At 41.4% G+C, this 15,386-nt stretch overlaps 1 protein-coding gene across 3 annotated transcripts in view; it reads right to left on the bottom strand.

The window, feature by feature from the left end:
• Positions 1 to 15,386, bottom strand: part of LOC125447057 (myocardin-related transcription factor A-like) — a 169,384-nt gene that overhangs the window by 45,758 nt on the left and 108,240 nt on the right. The gene's annotated exons all lie outside the window — the stretch shown is intronic.

Below are 15,386 nucleotides of genomic sequence, written 5' to 3'. Positions count from 1 at the left end.
CAAGTGAACGGCTCATATTCCCAACACTTTCATTTCACTCATTAACGTCACGTTTAATCACAAACACTGGAAAGAAAGTTCACTGTGGAATCACAGCTTTTCCTTTTTCACACGTTGGAAAGCTTCAGCTCACACTCATGGGGGACCTAGGTCAATTCACAGCCATGGAGCTGCCAGTTAGCTGGATGGGCTGCTTGAAATCAAACTGGTGCCAACAGTATAAGGTTCAATCAGTGCTATGGCTGGGGTGGATTTAGGACCAGTCTTCTTTCCTGACTTATGGAGGAGATCTCTGAGGTTCAGCCCTGCCTCTGAGTATAGAAGCAGCAAAATAAGGATCCTGCACTCCAGGATGCAACAACTTGATGGACTCTAGCCAAAGACATTGTGGGCCAAATGGTCTCTTCCTGTACCCTATACTTTCTATGATTCTGTGCTCAATTTCTAAGAGATCTTCACTCTGTTGGTAAGGTTTGAGATCATTTTTGAAGCAAGCGAGAGATGCATCAAAGGTGACAGGTTTTAGAATGGGAACGCGGCACTGAAGGGTCGAGCAGTGACAATGATGAGTGCAAAGACTGTGGATGGTGGAAAAGATGCAGAGAGGAGTCAAAAGAGTGAATGAAGGAGGCAATGGCTAAAGAGGAACCTAAGGATGAAGATTTTGCAGCAGGTACTTTGGGATGCAGCAAGTTGGTGAATGCTAATCAGGTCAGGCATAGAGTGGAACTTACTCCAGGCTGCACCAAATGCAGCAGAGGTTTGGACAGCAGAGGTTGCACAGAGGGAAGGCTGACATGATATAGGTGAAGGAATCAAGTTTAATGATTATGGTGTTAAATGACAGCTGTGAGCAAGGTACAGTTGGTTCCTTTGTAGGGCAATCTAGAATGATGGGTCGTAATTTCAGCCTAAGGAATGGCAGGTTTAAAACAGAGATAAAGACGAAGGGCTTCTCTCAAAAGGGTCATGAATCTGTGCAATTCAATAACACTGGGAATCCCAGATACTGAATAAATCTGAAGTGAAGTTAGACATTTTTTACTTAGTACTGGGTTAAACCGTAATGCAGAGTGGGTAGGAAAGCAAAGTTAGGTCAAAATGAGATCAGCCACAATTACAGCAAATGGCAGGGAAGACTTGAGAGGATGAACTGCCTACTTATAGCTCTTATGTCCTCTTAAATCAAACTTTACAGATGTTACTTCAGAATCGATTACAAATGATGCCTTAAAAGAAGAAAAACCTGACAGTCAAGTATGTTCATAAATTCTCTCTTATTTAATTGTATTAAATACCTTTTATACAGCTAGGGGTACGAATTGCAAACTAAGCTTAGCAGGGAGAAACAAGAGCAGCAAGGGCACAGTCTTTTTGAATGGTTACAGTAGACAAGGCAGGTGTCAGAAGAATGTACAACTGGTTCTACCTGCATCATCCACAGGAGGTTGAGAGTGAGGAGTATAGGTTCCAACTTGAAAGAGGGGAACAGCAAATGAAATGGATTTTAAAAGGTACACCATGCAGTTTTGAACTCAGAGGCTACAATGGTTTAACATGATAAATGCCAATTCATCAAGTTGCAACTTGTTCAACTCAAATCAGGCACCTCAATTAAGTCAAGCTTGAAAATTTCCTGCCAAGCAACTTCAGAAAATCATGGATGGAACATTATTACAGACACAGTGAGATGAGAGACTTAGCCTGATGCATGACCTTTAGTTTCCATTGCTCACATGAAAAATACTGAAGCTTAAACCAAAAAGCTGCCACGTATCATCCACAGGTCAGGTGGTAGTATTCAGACTCTGAATCAGAATGTTGTTCTGCTTCTATTCCAATGGCGCAAGCACAAAACCTTAGATGCTCACTCCAGTGTGGTACTGATGGGAATGCTGCACACCGGAGGTGCCATTTTTAAGAAGGGATGTCAAAACGAGGCCCTGTTTGCCTTCAGGAAATATGAAAATCACAACGGAACTACTTCAAAAAAGTGCAGGGGAATTGGGGAATATCTCTGGCACCTGTCCAACATTTATCGCCTAACTCAATACAATACATTCTGACCATTATCACATGGCTGTTTGTAGGAGTTTTCCACGTTTCCTACATCACAAGCAACTGCACTTCATGGCTGGCCAGCACTTTAGGGCATCTGCAGTCATTAAAAGTCATTACATAAACGCAAGTCTCTCTTTTCTTTCAAAATCAACACATTCTACAACTTTCTAACGTGCCAGCCTGCTTCTCCTCAACCAGTTCATATTCACTGAAGTGATGGATCGTGCCAAAAGGGATACAGGTAGTTGTCCGATAATGTGACAGTTCCATTCTTACGTGACCTGGTGTGAGAAAAATTTACCACAGAAAAATCGCTATAGCTGTACAGCAGAAAGTTTGCATTATCCAAACAATATCCACGATTCAATCATATTACAGCCAATTCACATAAATATGTGTTGAAGCAGAACTACCTGTACAGAACATGCTGTCCTTCAGGAACCAAGCATGTACCAAGTGCTCCCAGAAATGCAATGCACCCTTGGAGGATAGCTAATGTCACTACAATATTCAAAATGGGAGGCAGAGAGAAAACAAGGAATTACAGATCAGTAAGCCTAACATTGAGTCTATTATCAAGGACTTTATCGCGGAGCATTTAGAAAGCAGCAGCAGGATCAGACAGAGTTAGCATGGATTTATGAAGGGGAAATCATGGCAGACAAATCTGGTGGAATTCTATGAAGATGTATCCAGTAGAGTTGACAGGGGGCAGCCAGATGATGTCCAAATATACCATTTTTAGAAAGTGTTTTGACAAAGTCCTGCATGGTGCAAGATTAATGCGCATAGGATTGGGTAAATGTACAGGGATGGAAAGAAAACTGGTTGGCAGAGAAGAAACAGTCGGAATTAACGGGTCCTTTTCAAATTTGCAGGTGCTGGGACCCCAGCTATTCACAATATTTATTAATTATGTGGATGAGGGAACAAGATGTAACATCTCAAAGTCTGCAGATGATACCAAGTTTGGTGGGAGGGTGATGTGTGACAAGGATACAGAGATCCTTCAGCACGATCTCAAAAGGTTGGATGGGTGGAGTTCAGGTAAATGGGGATGCAGGGAATCTCAGGGACAAAAAATTCTAACAGGACTAGACAGGGTAGATGCCAGGGGGATGTTCCCGACTGTGGGTGTGTCCAGAACAAGTGGTCATTGCCTGCCTATTCGGGGTAGACCATTGAGGATGGAGATGTGCAGACATTTCTTCACCCAAAAGGTGGTAAGCCTGTGGAATTCACTACCACAGGAAGGAGTCGATGCAAAACATTGGATGTATTCAAGAAAAGCAGCTGGATATAGCGCCTGGGGAAAATGGGATCAAAAGTTACGGTGAAAAAGCAGGATTGGGCTACTGAGTTGGACAATTAGCCATGAATTGGTGAGACGTCCTCAACCTGTATTATTCACTTCCCTCCCCACCCAATCAGTCAGACTCAGAAGCAGGGAATGTTGGAAATACTGTAACAAATCAACTGGTAAGGTAGCACTTATGGGCTACTACAGATACAAGTTGTTGCTGTCTTCAGGTGCCAATGTTTCTTTCGGAAACTGGGCAGTTCTGCTGGCAGGGGAAACAGAATGGTGCAAATATCTGGGGCTCTCAATCCAGAGGTCCATACTATTGGTCTGGGAACACTTGTTCAAATTTCACCATGGTAGCTGATGAAATTTAAATGCAGTTAATAATTCCAGAATTGGAAACTAGTGCCAATGATGGTGACCATAAAATTATAAATGATTGTCCAAAGAAAATCTGCCACCCCTCGCTGGTCTGGCCTACATGTGACTCCAGATCTACAGTAATGTTGCTAGCTAGTAAGTGCATCATGAAATATACACTACTCGGTTCAAGCGCAATTAGGGATGGGAAACAGAGGCTAGCTCCAGCAGCAATGCCTACATCACATGAATAAAACAAAACACAAAAACAAGGTGGATGATTTTACTCTTCAGCTATCTCTCCTTGCACAACTTGGAGACAGGCAAGAATTCCTTCACCTCAAGCTCAACTTAAAAACACTAACCTGAACTCTGCCACTATACTGTGCAGAACACTGATGGAACACATTAAGGCAGATGATCTGCTCAGAGCTGCACTGAAGCAGCAATGACACTTCAATCTAGAAATAAGAGTCTGGCAGCTTGCATTTGTGCAGTGGCATAGGAAGGATAAAGAAATATTCAATACGCAATGGATACGGAGTTCACAGTAAAACAGGTCACACAAAAACCGCCATATTTACAATGCATCTTCCAAACTGTGAAGCAAGGTTTCAGCATGCATACAGGCTTCTGCAAACTTCTACCTAATAAAATGATTCAAAACTACTTTTAAAGAAAATACCACATCCTTACGTTCAAATCGGTTTCCTGTAAGTCATGTCCAACTTTGACAATGCCATCGTTATATCATGAAGCAATCCTCCACATTTAATGCACAAACACTCATCAAATGAATGAGACTTCCTGTTCCTGTTTGCAATGAGTTACGCATATGTTTTTCAAACCCAACACAATGCCACTAGATCAAGTGGATGTGAGGGCGACCTGGTGCTTGTTCTCTATTTGTACTCCGTATTTGAAAGCCAATCAGTACGCGAATTTAGCCTAAATGCTCCAGCAGAGGTCCAGAATCTGCATCTGGCACTCTCAAAGCAGATGCACCCGGACAGGACGTGATATTCCACGCCACTTTGAGAGAAACTTGGAGAGGAGACAGTCCCTGAGACACAATATCATCCAGGGCAAAGACAGACAGTGGGAGATCTCCATACCCCTGGGTCTTAAAAGCAACTACAGACCATCAGAGAAACAGAAAACAGAGGTATGTAGGTTCAGCATGTTACTAGGAGTAAGTTTCGATTTCAACAAAACCAACATTATATTTCACAGAATAAAAACAGCTAAGCCAAGACAGAGTTTCAGGTTCAAGTAGTAGTCTGGGGGTTCATTAAAAAAAAATCTTCAACCAATTCAGCGTTTGCCACTGTACTAGCAAGAACACACCCTGATTCCCATATTCAGAAACAGGAATGAGTTATTTTGCCACTTAAGCTTGATCCATCATTTGATAAGATCTTGACAGATTTTTTGTGCAATAAAAATAAAGAAGTATTCCCTCCGCCCATGAAATGCATGTGAGCTGAGACCAGGAGGTCACAACCTCAAGTGGGAAGGTCCATGGAGGGTTTGCATTAAAAAGGAGAGGCTGGATAGGCTGTGACTTTTTTCCACTGGAGCTTAGGAAGTTGAAGGGTGACCTTATAGGTTTATAAAATCATGAGGAGCATGCATAAGCTGAACAGCAGGAGACATTTCCCTGAGATGGGGGATTTCAAGACTAGGCAGCATATTTTTAAGGTGAGAGCAGAAAGATTGAAACAAGACATGGGGGTAGTTATTTTTTAAACACTAATTAGCGTACGGAATGAACGTCTGAGGAAGTGGTGGATACAATGGGTACAGTTACAACATTGAAAAGACCATTTGGAAAAAATATAAATAGGAAATGTTTGGGAGGGTGTGGGCCAAGAACAGGCAGGTGGGACTTGGTCTGTTTGGAATTATGCTCAACATGGTCTGGTTGGGCCAAAGGATCCGTATGACTCTAACTCAGGTACTCAATGGATAACTTTGAGGCACTGATGCAGCTACAATATCTTGATGTGTTGCTTTTGAACAACTAACCAGCAAATTTTCGGTTGTCACTGAAAGAAATGGGAACAGGTAATCCACCTGGAATTCTACCTGTCGAATTGGCATGCCTGTGTTCCTTACTCCTCACACCACTTCCCATTTATTCCTCTCTTCACCTGGTACCTAGCTTATGTGGTGCAAATGCTGTCATTGAATGAGCCAGTGCAAGCACGATGGATTGAATGGTTTCCTTCTGCACTGTAATTTTTCTGCAATTCTTTTCAATTGAATGAGTCTCAACCGGAAAGTCAAACCTTCACATTGCTTGAAGACCTTCAGTTCAGACGCTTTCTTGCAGTTATTACTGGTTAAGGTCAAGGACCGGGACAAATTGATTTTCAGCTGTGCCTGTTGCCACCTCAAATGCAAAGGATATCAGTCATCACATAGGCAACCTCAGGGCCTGGGGCATCATTGCTGCAATATCACTTCCGGCATCAGAGATCAGGATCTCCCATAACACTGAGCAATTCAGAGCTGTTAACAACTGATAAACAATAAAATGCTCTCTTTTTCCAAACGTTTCTGTCAATTTTACACAGCTGAAGCATGCTGGCGAGCCAAGTTGAGCAGTGGAGTCACCAAAGCAGAGCTCACAGAAAAATGTTGAGGCATCGAGTCATGCACCAGAAAGAAGTGACAGAATGAGTGAGTGAAAGGTCAGAACAAAGTGGCAGGACAAGCTCACATCAGGGTGACGAGGAATGTAACGATAACATCAGCAGCAGTGGGAAGACAGTGGTGTTATTGCTGGACTATTAACCATAAACTTAGCCAATGTTCTGGGGACATGGGTTCAAATCCCACCATGGCAGATGGAAAAATCTGGAATTAAGGGGGTAATGAATGACTGTGAAATCATTATCGATTGTCAGAAAAACTTCTGGTTCACTAGTGTCCTTATGGGGAGGAAATCTGACATTCTCACCTGATCTGGCTTACATGTGACTCCACACACACAACAATGTGGTTGGCTCTTAACTGCCCTATGGGCAATAAATGCTGGCACAGCCAGAGACATCCATCCTGAGAGTGAATTAAAGATTAAACACATACACATCTACCATGGGACTGAATATTGACTTCCTGCTATAGGTGCACACCAAATGTTAGTGGCACTGGCCAGTTGTATCACTGCAATGGTAGGCGATACTCCATTTAGTTTCCTCTCAACTAACACACAGGCCAGCCGAAGAGATTATGCAGTTGATACTGAATAGCAGGTAGGCCCTACAAAAAATTGCAAACACTCTCCCTGGAGGAGTCAATTCTACCCAGAAGCATGCAGAGATCATTGGTAGGTGACACAAAGTGAGCATACACCGTCTATACATGTTTTCTAGGTGGATTACTTGCTCCCATTTCTTTCAGTGACTACCAAAAATTCACTGGTTAGTTTTAGTGAACATCCTCAATGCAAGGTTCATTCCAAAATTCCCAACCAAGAACTAACAACTGCTAATAGGTCATTTGGAGATTTTAGAATTTTACTCACGAGGCACTACAGCACTTTTACAAACACACAAGGTTCAACAGCCAACTTACATGCCAAATTTTGTACACATGATGATCAAATAAGAGTTTGAACAAGGGTGGAGCAATACTGGCACTGGTACATTTCATTTGCCCAATTTAAGACAAATACAAAGTGCTGTCCTTAACCTGTCATCTCAAAGCGTGCCCACACTACAACATAAGAATGCAGCGCCTTTAATGTATTAGAATTTGCCCCAAGTGTTTCATTGGACTGTTCTAAAACAAAGTACATCATTGAGTCACATAAGGCGATAAGAAATCAAATGATAAAAATCTAGATGAAGTGGTAGGTTTTTAAGTGTCTTGAAGCAGGAAAGCAAGATAAACAGGCAGAGGGGTGTACAGCAGGTGTTCTAGAACCAGGGTTTCGGCGACCGAAGGCACCCAGGGTGAAGTAACTATAGTCAGGAAAACACCAGCCATTAGAATTAGCGGAACACAGGTATCACAGGGTTGAGGTAACGATGGAGTTCAGAGATAGGGAGGTGAGAGTGAACAGAGGAACTTGAAAATAAGCATTAAGATGTTGCTTTACCAACAGCCAATGCAGATCAGTGAGCACAGGGATGACTGGAGAATGGGACTTACCATAAGTTTAGACATGCGCAGAGTTTTGACTGGACTCAAAATTTACAGAGTGCTACTTGTGCCATACCTGCAACCAGTGCTGCCTACCAATAAAAACAAACAATCCTAGCTATTACTAAAGGTTACGTTCATAAAAATGAAGAAAAGCTTTGCTGGAAAATTCTGTCCAGTCCAAGAGACGTGGGTGTGGAAAATCACCCAATTACCACCACTGGTGACTGCAATCTCAGCAACATGGTGACATATTTCTCTTAAACTCCCAATGACTTTGTCGATTTAAAACAGACATCGACCTTCACAAGAATGATTTGATTACTGTAAAATTCTGTTGAATGGCGGCAGGGGTTTTGAAATTCAGGAAAGGCCGAGTATTTGACAGGTGAAGCCCAAGCATTCTCTCACATGATTACATTATGTTCACAGATCCATTTTAGTGTCTCCTGTCAGTTTGCTTCGAGCTAATCTTTTTTCACTGTACCATGAACTACTACCACATAAACCCCAAAACCACAAAACTAGCACCAGAGCTGGACTGTTTGTCCAAACTATTCTTTTACAAGAGCAAGGTTACGGCTGCAAGAAAATCCACTTCAGTTTGTAGTTCATACCAAAAGGGACATTATGGTGTGTAGTGAGGAGATTCAGCATATTATCTGTGGAAATTATACTCTGCTGTCAATTTCATTTGCAGAAAAGCAGAAATCCAAGCCACTTACAACTGACTTTAGCAAAGTTTCATTTAGATTGGCAGGTGTCTGCGCAGTACATTGGGAAGAACATAGAACACAGAACATAGGACAGTACAGCACAGTACAGGCCTTTCGGCCCATGATGTTGTGCTGAACTTTTACCCTAATCCTAAAGTCTACCTAATCTCCACCCCTACCTTATACTACCATCCATATGCCTATCTAATAGTTGCTTAAATGACCCAAATGAGGCCGATTCCACTATCCTCCAATGCATTCCACACCCCTACCACTGAGTGAAGAACCTACCTCTGACGTTGCCCCTATATCTACATCCGCTCACTTTAAAACTATGCCCCCTCGTAATAGCTACCTCTACTCGAGGAAAGAGTCTCAGGCTGACCACTCTATCAGTACCTCTGATCACCTTGTACACCTCTATCAAGTCACCTCTCAGCCTTCATGGCCAAAGAATCAATCTTTGCACTGTATGAACAGGTGACCTACACCTTTATGACTTCAAAAGATAGACATACAACTTGCAGATATACGGGGATCGGCACCAGGCTCGCACAAATTGGCTCCCTGCAGATAAACAAAACTAAGACTAGGTTAAGCCTGTTAGTGTGATCTGATCTTTGCTATGGGCCAGAAGAGTTCTTGGTTTCAAATGGAGTTGACAAGTTGCTTACATTTCCACTCAAACATGTCAGCCAAATTAAAGTAATTCATCAGCATCCTTCAAAAGCCTGTATACACTTAATATGAGCAATGGGGTGCTGGTCAAACAATTACAACCTTTTTAAACTGAAGTTGTGGAGGTTTGGAATTATACCTGTTCACACAGTGCAAAGATTGATTTCTTGATTCTTCACCCCGACCCACACCCCAACGTGGTTCTGAGGAAGGGTCACTGGACCCAAAATGTTAACTGTTTTCTCCTCCACAGATGCTGTCAGACCTGCTGAACTTTTCCAGCAACTTTGTTTATGTAATGACACAGATTTCTCCCAATCTAAACAGAACACACCTGCTGAGAGCTGGAATTCAGCCAGATTGCAAATGAAATTCACCGCTGACAATCTTTTCAAAAGATGACATACTCAGATGACCGCTGACAGACAGATTGCAGTGAAATTCACTCAGCAACCTTCGAATGTTTCTGCAGTTAGCACACGTTGCTTTAATTTGGTACAATTGGTTTCATTAAGGTTTGGGGGCTACCATTCTTGCACCAGCATGAACTGCAAGTAGGGATTAGTGATTTCCAAGAATGCTGAGTTTACCAAAAAATAATGTACAACTCAGGAATTCTTCCCCATATTAAATTAAAAGCGACTGCCTGTGCAGAATGCCCCATATATAATTACCAGTGATTATAGTACACAAAAGCTAACCATATCTGAATGGACCATCAGCAAACAATTTATAAACAAGCTTGGTAAATTGCACTTCTCTTGGAAGCATTTGTCTCAGTTTTTCTAATTTACACAAGCCACAGCTACATCCCCCAAAAGTGACAACTAGCTTCAATCTATAAGATACAATCTTCACGCTACCATTCTTAACGGTGGATTAACAGAACCAAAAGGCAAAATAGTTTGATCTTCAAGGAAGTAATTACATTGCATGCACCCAAGTAGCTTGTTTAAATTTCTGTGCAGGATTCAATCCAGAAGTCAAACTCTCATAATTATGCACTGTAAAGCGGGTAAGTCAAATGATTTATTGATACAGGAACAGAGTCTTGGGGTTACTTACAAACAGATGGATGAGGAGCAGTAGGCCAGTAGGTCTAGGGCTAAGTATGTGTGTGGTTTAAGGTGGCAATGTAACAAGGAGGTCCCAGTCATATTTCCAACATCGAACTTAAATTATGTTATCTGCACTTGTGCAAATGTTTGCATTGCAAAGAATTATTCAGAAATTCATGAACACACGCAGCCTGGTCTATTCAAGTGTTAAGGTTCCTAAATTTTGCATCAGAAGTGGATGACAATTCAAAATGGTGATTACTGTGCATACATGGGAGGGAACTGTCAAGGTTTCAAAGGTCAACATGCACTCTGATATGGAGCCTACTCAATCTGAACACCATCTGCATATCCTGCTAAACCTTAACATGGTCCTTTAAATGCATCCATTTCCCATGTCCTTCTCACAGTAGCAAGTTCCACCCTCTGGGTAAAGAGGTTTCTCCTGACAGCCCTGCTAGATTTATTCCTGACCTTTTCATATTCATAGTCACCTACTTGATAGGTCAGCCTCAGCCTGTTCAGTTTTTTCATACAAGTGAAACTTCTCAGTTTGACTCTCATTCTCATAAACCAAATCTCTCACTTGACTGGCCCAAGTTTCACGTTCTTGGGTGCAACAAATCACAACTGAACAGATATGGAATTAAAAACTACATTAAAAAAAGACACCAAGTTGCATTTACTGCAATTTGCAGTGCGTCAATCAACTGGTATGAGATGACCCCATTTCCCCAGACCCAGGGAAACCATCATGTTGCAAAGACTCTTGTGTACATCTTACTCCCATTCCAGCCATGACATGCTATACTCGAATTAATAGGAATTTGCAACATTTCTGCCCAGAAAGGCACATTCTACTTACTGGTATCTTATAACTGAACACAAGGGATCAAAGAGGCAATAACGGCTGTTTTGCATTGGTGCACGGGAGCTTCTTTGTACCAGAAACAGATGACATTTCAAAATGGTGACCATCCAAGCCACGTATATATTTTTACACCCTGAATACAAGTTGTCCTCTGTTTTTGGAGGGAGGGGCCAAGATAGCAAAAGGTCAATGTAGTCAACACCAACAATGTGAAAAGTGACATACATTGCACAAAAAACCCCAAAGTCCTTTACAGGAGCATGCTGCCCAGTAACATAGGAAAATATTACAACGGGTGACAAAAGCCTGATCAAGGAAGTAGGTCTTCAACAGCATCTTAAAAAGGTGAAAAGACATGGTTGGGAAGGAACATTAGATGTTCAGGCCTAGGCTACCAATGTCAGTGATTAAAAGCAGCATACCAAAATTGGTGGAGCACAGATAAAGGATTGTGGATCCAGTCAAGGTTATAGGATAGGGAACAGCAAAGCCACGGAAACATTTAAAACAAGGCTGAAAATTTTGTACAGATGCAAAATCTCTCTGCAAAAGTACTAAAGACATGGCAAACCAACAAATTAAATTAAGACAAGTCTTTCTTTGAAAATTCTTTATCACTTTAGATATTGCTCTGAACGAAGTTCAGATCACCAAAATGAATAAAAATAATGATATTGAGAAACAGAAATAAATTTGATATATTTCCTGCATTTAAAAGATGTTGTAAGGTGTTTTTATTTTAAAAAGAGGTCTATGACTTCTCTAGAGTCCCTCGTCTCCGGGAAGTCAGTTTGGTGCCTACCTTGCCATTCGACTCAATTTAAACATGTCAACAGAAATTTTGGGAAATATGCTGCAGGATTTGCTGTTTTGAAAATCGCATGGCTTCCTGGTATGCTGTTCTCTGATGGAAAATAACTTAAAAAAAACCCCAACCTTCCCTGAAAGGCTTTTTTTAAGAACAAAATCAGGACAAGATAAGGCTTCTCTGGAACCCAAAGAACTGCTGCTCTTTCACAGTGGTAGTTTATTTAACAAACACATTGTGTGACACTGCATCCTTGAGAGTTCTGCCAAAAAGAACACAGGGTTGACAACCAACCACTGCCTAATGAGAAGGATGGCTGCTATATATTTCGTAGTCTACTCTAAATGGTTAGATTTTTAAAAATTGGCAGTGCTAATTTGGAAAAGTGAAAACTCATATGGCAGAAGACAGAGTCTGCCAAGTTTGGAGGGGGGTATGTAACAAAAGGCCTGAATTTATTTAAGTAAAGCCATTTTAATAATTGCCATCAGCAAATATTCCCTCTATGGCTTGTGCACCACCTACAAGATGCAAATGAAAAACACAAACACTTAACATCTTTGCCAAACTTAAGACTTCTGATGCTTGAAGAACAAGGACAGCAGGCACCCAAGAACAACATCAAGCTCCATTCTAAATCATACACCACCTTTATTTGGAAATATACTCACCATTCCTTCCTCAAGTAGAACCTTGGAATTCCCTATTATTACAAACATAACAAGATTGTTATTTTGGGATTGAAACTTCAATTTAGGATAAAATGTTATTTAACCTCTTCCAAAATTAAAACACAAATGGAAAAACTCAGCAGGTCTGGCAGCACCTATGAAGAGAGAAACAAAGTTAATGCTTCAAGTCTGGTATGACTCTTCTTCAAAGTGAACCAGAAGCTGGGTGATGCAGCTGCAGAAGATCAAAGGCAGGCCCAGTTGTTCAAATTGGAGACAATGACAGCAACATTTGAGGTTTATAGTGGATAGAGTGTATAGCCATGGTCTTTTCCCCATGGTAGGGGAGTCCGAAATTAGGGGGCATAAGTTTAAGGTGAGAGGAAAGATTTAAAAGGTGGGGCAGCGTTTTCACACAGAGGGTGGTGCGGGTATGGAGGTGGTAGAGGTTTGTACAACATTTAAAAGGCATCTGGACTGGTACATGAATAGGAACAGCGGGGCGGGGGGGTAGAGGAAATGGGGCAAATGCTGCTAAATGGGACTATTCTAATTTAGAACTTCTGGATAGCATGGACGAGTTGGACCAAGGGGTGTTTTTCCGTGCTGTTCAGCTCTGATTGCCAACCTCCAAAGTCGCAGAATGGCATTGAGAATGATTGCTTGAAAACAGTTGGGTTTCAAAGATAGCAAATCAGCATTTTTGCATAAATATTGGATCCATGTGATTCACGGTTCTATCAAAGGGAAGGCTTTCTAGAGGTAAAATAGCCATGAAAACTTTTAGACAACAGTACTGTACCAGGATCCAGGAGAAACAGAAGTTAGAGGCAGGAAGCCCGAACAAATAACAGCACAGCAATGTGGAAGGGAGCGCACACTCAGATTGAAAAGACTACATTCACGAGGCTCTGAAAGAAACTCAACATTTTTTTCATAGTGAAGGTGGTCATTCGGATCACATATCTGCCCCGGCTCTTCAAACAGACGCTCCCTTGGTTCCATTCTCCTGCCTTTTCCTTGTACCTTGCACATTGTCCCTTTTCAGATAATCATCTCATTCCCTTCTGAATACCTCAACTGAACCCGCTGGCAGTGTATTCAAGGCCCTAAACAACAGTCACATGAAAGGGATTCTTATCACTTTTGCTTCTGACTAAATTACCTGAATATGCGACTTGGACTACAAGGAACAAGAAACTGTAACTGAAGTTTTAAAACACTAAATGTTGTTGTGTCATCTGTTCAGTCATAAACTAAAAGTTTGACTTTTTTCTCTCAAGTTGGTTTCTGTGGGGATCATAACACTGCCTAAAAGTACTATGGTGAAAAGAAACCATGCAAATTGCTACAGTAAACGGGAGGGGGGCAACCAAGGGTCAGCAGAAAATGCTGGCTTCACCAACAAATCAACACCTCTCACAAAAAAGGTGACTTTCTTCCTCAGTTTTACATTTGATGATCTACAACATTTACCATGCTAAAAACTGCAGAGTAACATCTTTGATTAGTTTCTTTCCAAAGAAACTGTAATTTATAATCTCTACTTGGCTACTGAACTTAATTTCTATAATGATGAAGCAAACTTCCATGGAAAACAAAAAGAGCATAAACCATAGTTTAAAAAGGAGCTTTTTGGTGCGTGTGTTTCAGTTTAAGTACTACAGCTCAGGCAGATGTAGATTTCCAGCCAAATTTATAACGAAGTTGGCAACAAGGACAGCCTCAAACAACCTGACACATCATGAGCAACATAGCAAGCCTGGCCTATTTGCATTTAATGTAAAACTGGTTTTATAGATCTCATCACGTGAAATGATCTTGTTACAAAGTGCAACAAAGCACCAGCATCATTCATCATGTTTGAACCTGCTTTGTTTTCACAGTAATACTGAGAATCGGTCCAAAGTAAAAGCTGTCGTTAATGAACGTGGTTCAGTCTGGCGACACGTTGCTACTAAGCATGGGTCTAGGGCCTCCTACATTTCAATATTTTTATTAAGTCCTGGGCAGCAGAGTTGAGGATTATGGTCGATAGTTTTACAGACAACACCAGAACCTGTGCAAGGGTTAAAGGAGGTCAAGGAGTACAGTGAAATGCAAATTACTTCAGATGTATTGGGATGGAAGGTCATGCAATGGAACAAGCTATTTAGAGTTGATATGCAGCATGTTGGCCACAGCAGCACAGAACACAAATTTTCATTTTAGGGGTTTTGTAGCACTGTGGTAGCATTTGTTACTCTGGGTCAGAAGACTGGGGTTCCAGACCCACCAACTATTCCATAGATGTATGAAAACACATCTGAAAGGTTGAGGAGATACATTGACAATTACCATTGGCAGGGAATGACACCAAGAAACAGCGAGATCAACGAAGCTTTATGACAATATGAGGACTTTGTACCGAAAGCTAACTGCAGATTTGATGTAGAATTGGTTAGGATAATTCTAAATACACATTTCATCAATTAATAGGTTGTTGGAGCACGCAAGTACAAGTCCCAGTTTTAGCACCCTTGTGGTGGGTGCTTGTGACTTTAAAAAAAGGCCCAAAGGAGAACAAGATGAAGCGATAAAACACTGCAGATTTTAGAGCAGGAGAGGTGGGAGATGACCTGATTGAGGTCTATAAAACCATGAAAGAGATTGAGAATGATAGGACCATTAGCAATTTATTCCAGTTAAGTAGATAGGAGACGACCAGG

The sequence above is a fragment of the Stegostoma tigrinum genome, chromosome 38 (assembly GCF_030684315.1).
Source record: "Stegostoma tigrinum isolate sSteTig4 chromosome 38, sSteTig4.hap1, whole genome shotgun sequence".
NCBI classification, from domain to species: domain Eukaryota; kingdom Metazoa; phylum Chordata; class Chondrichthyes; order Orectolobiformes; family Stegostomatidae; genus Stegostoma; species Stegostoma tigrinum.
The sequence above is the reverse complement of the archived record's forward strand: the minus strand, read 5'-3'. Positions and strand labels throughout refer to the sequence as shown.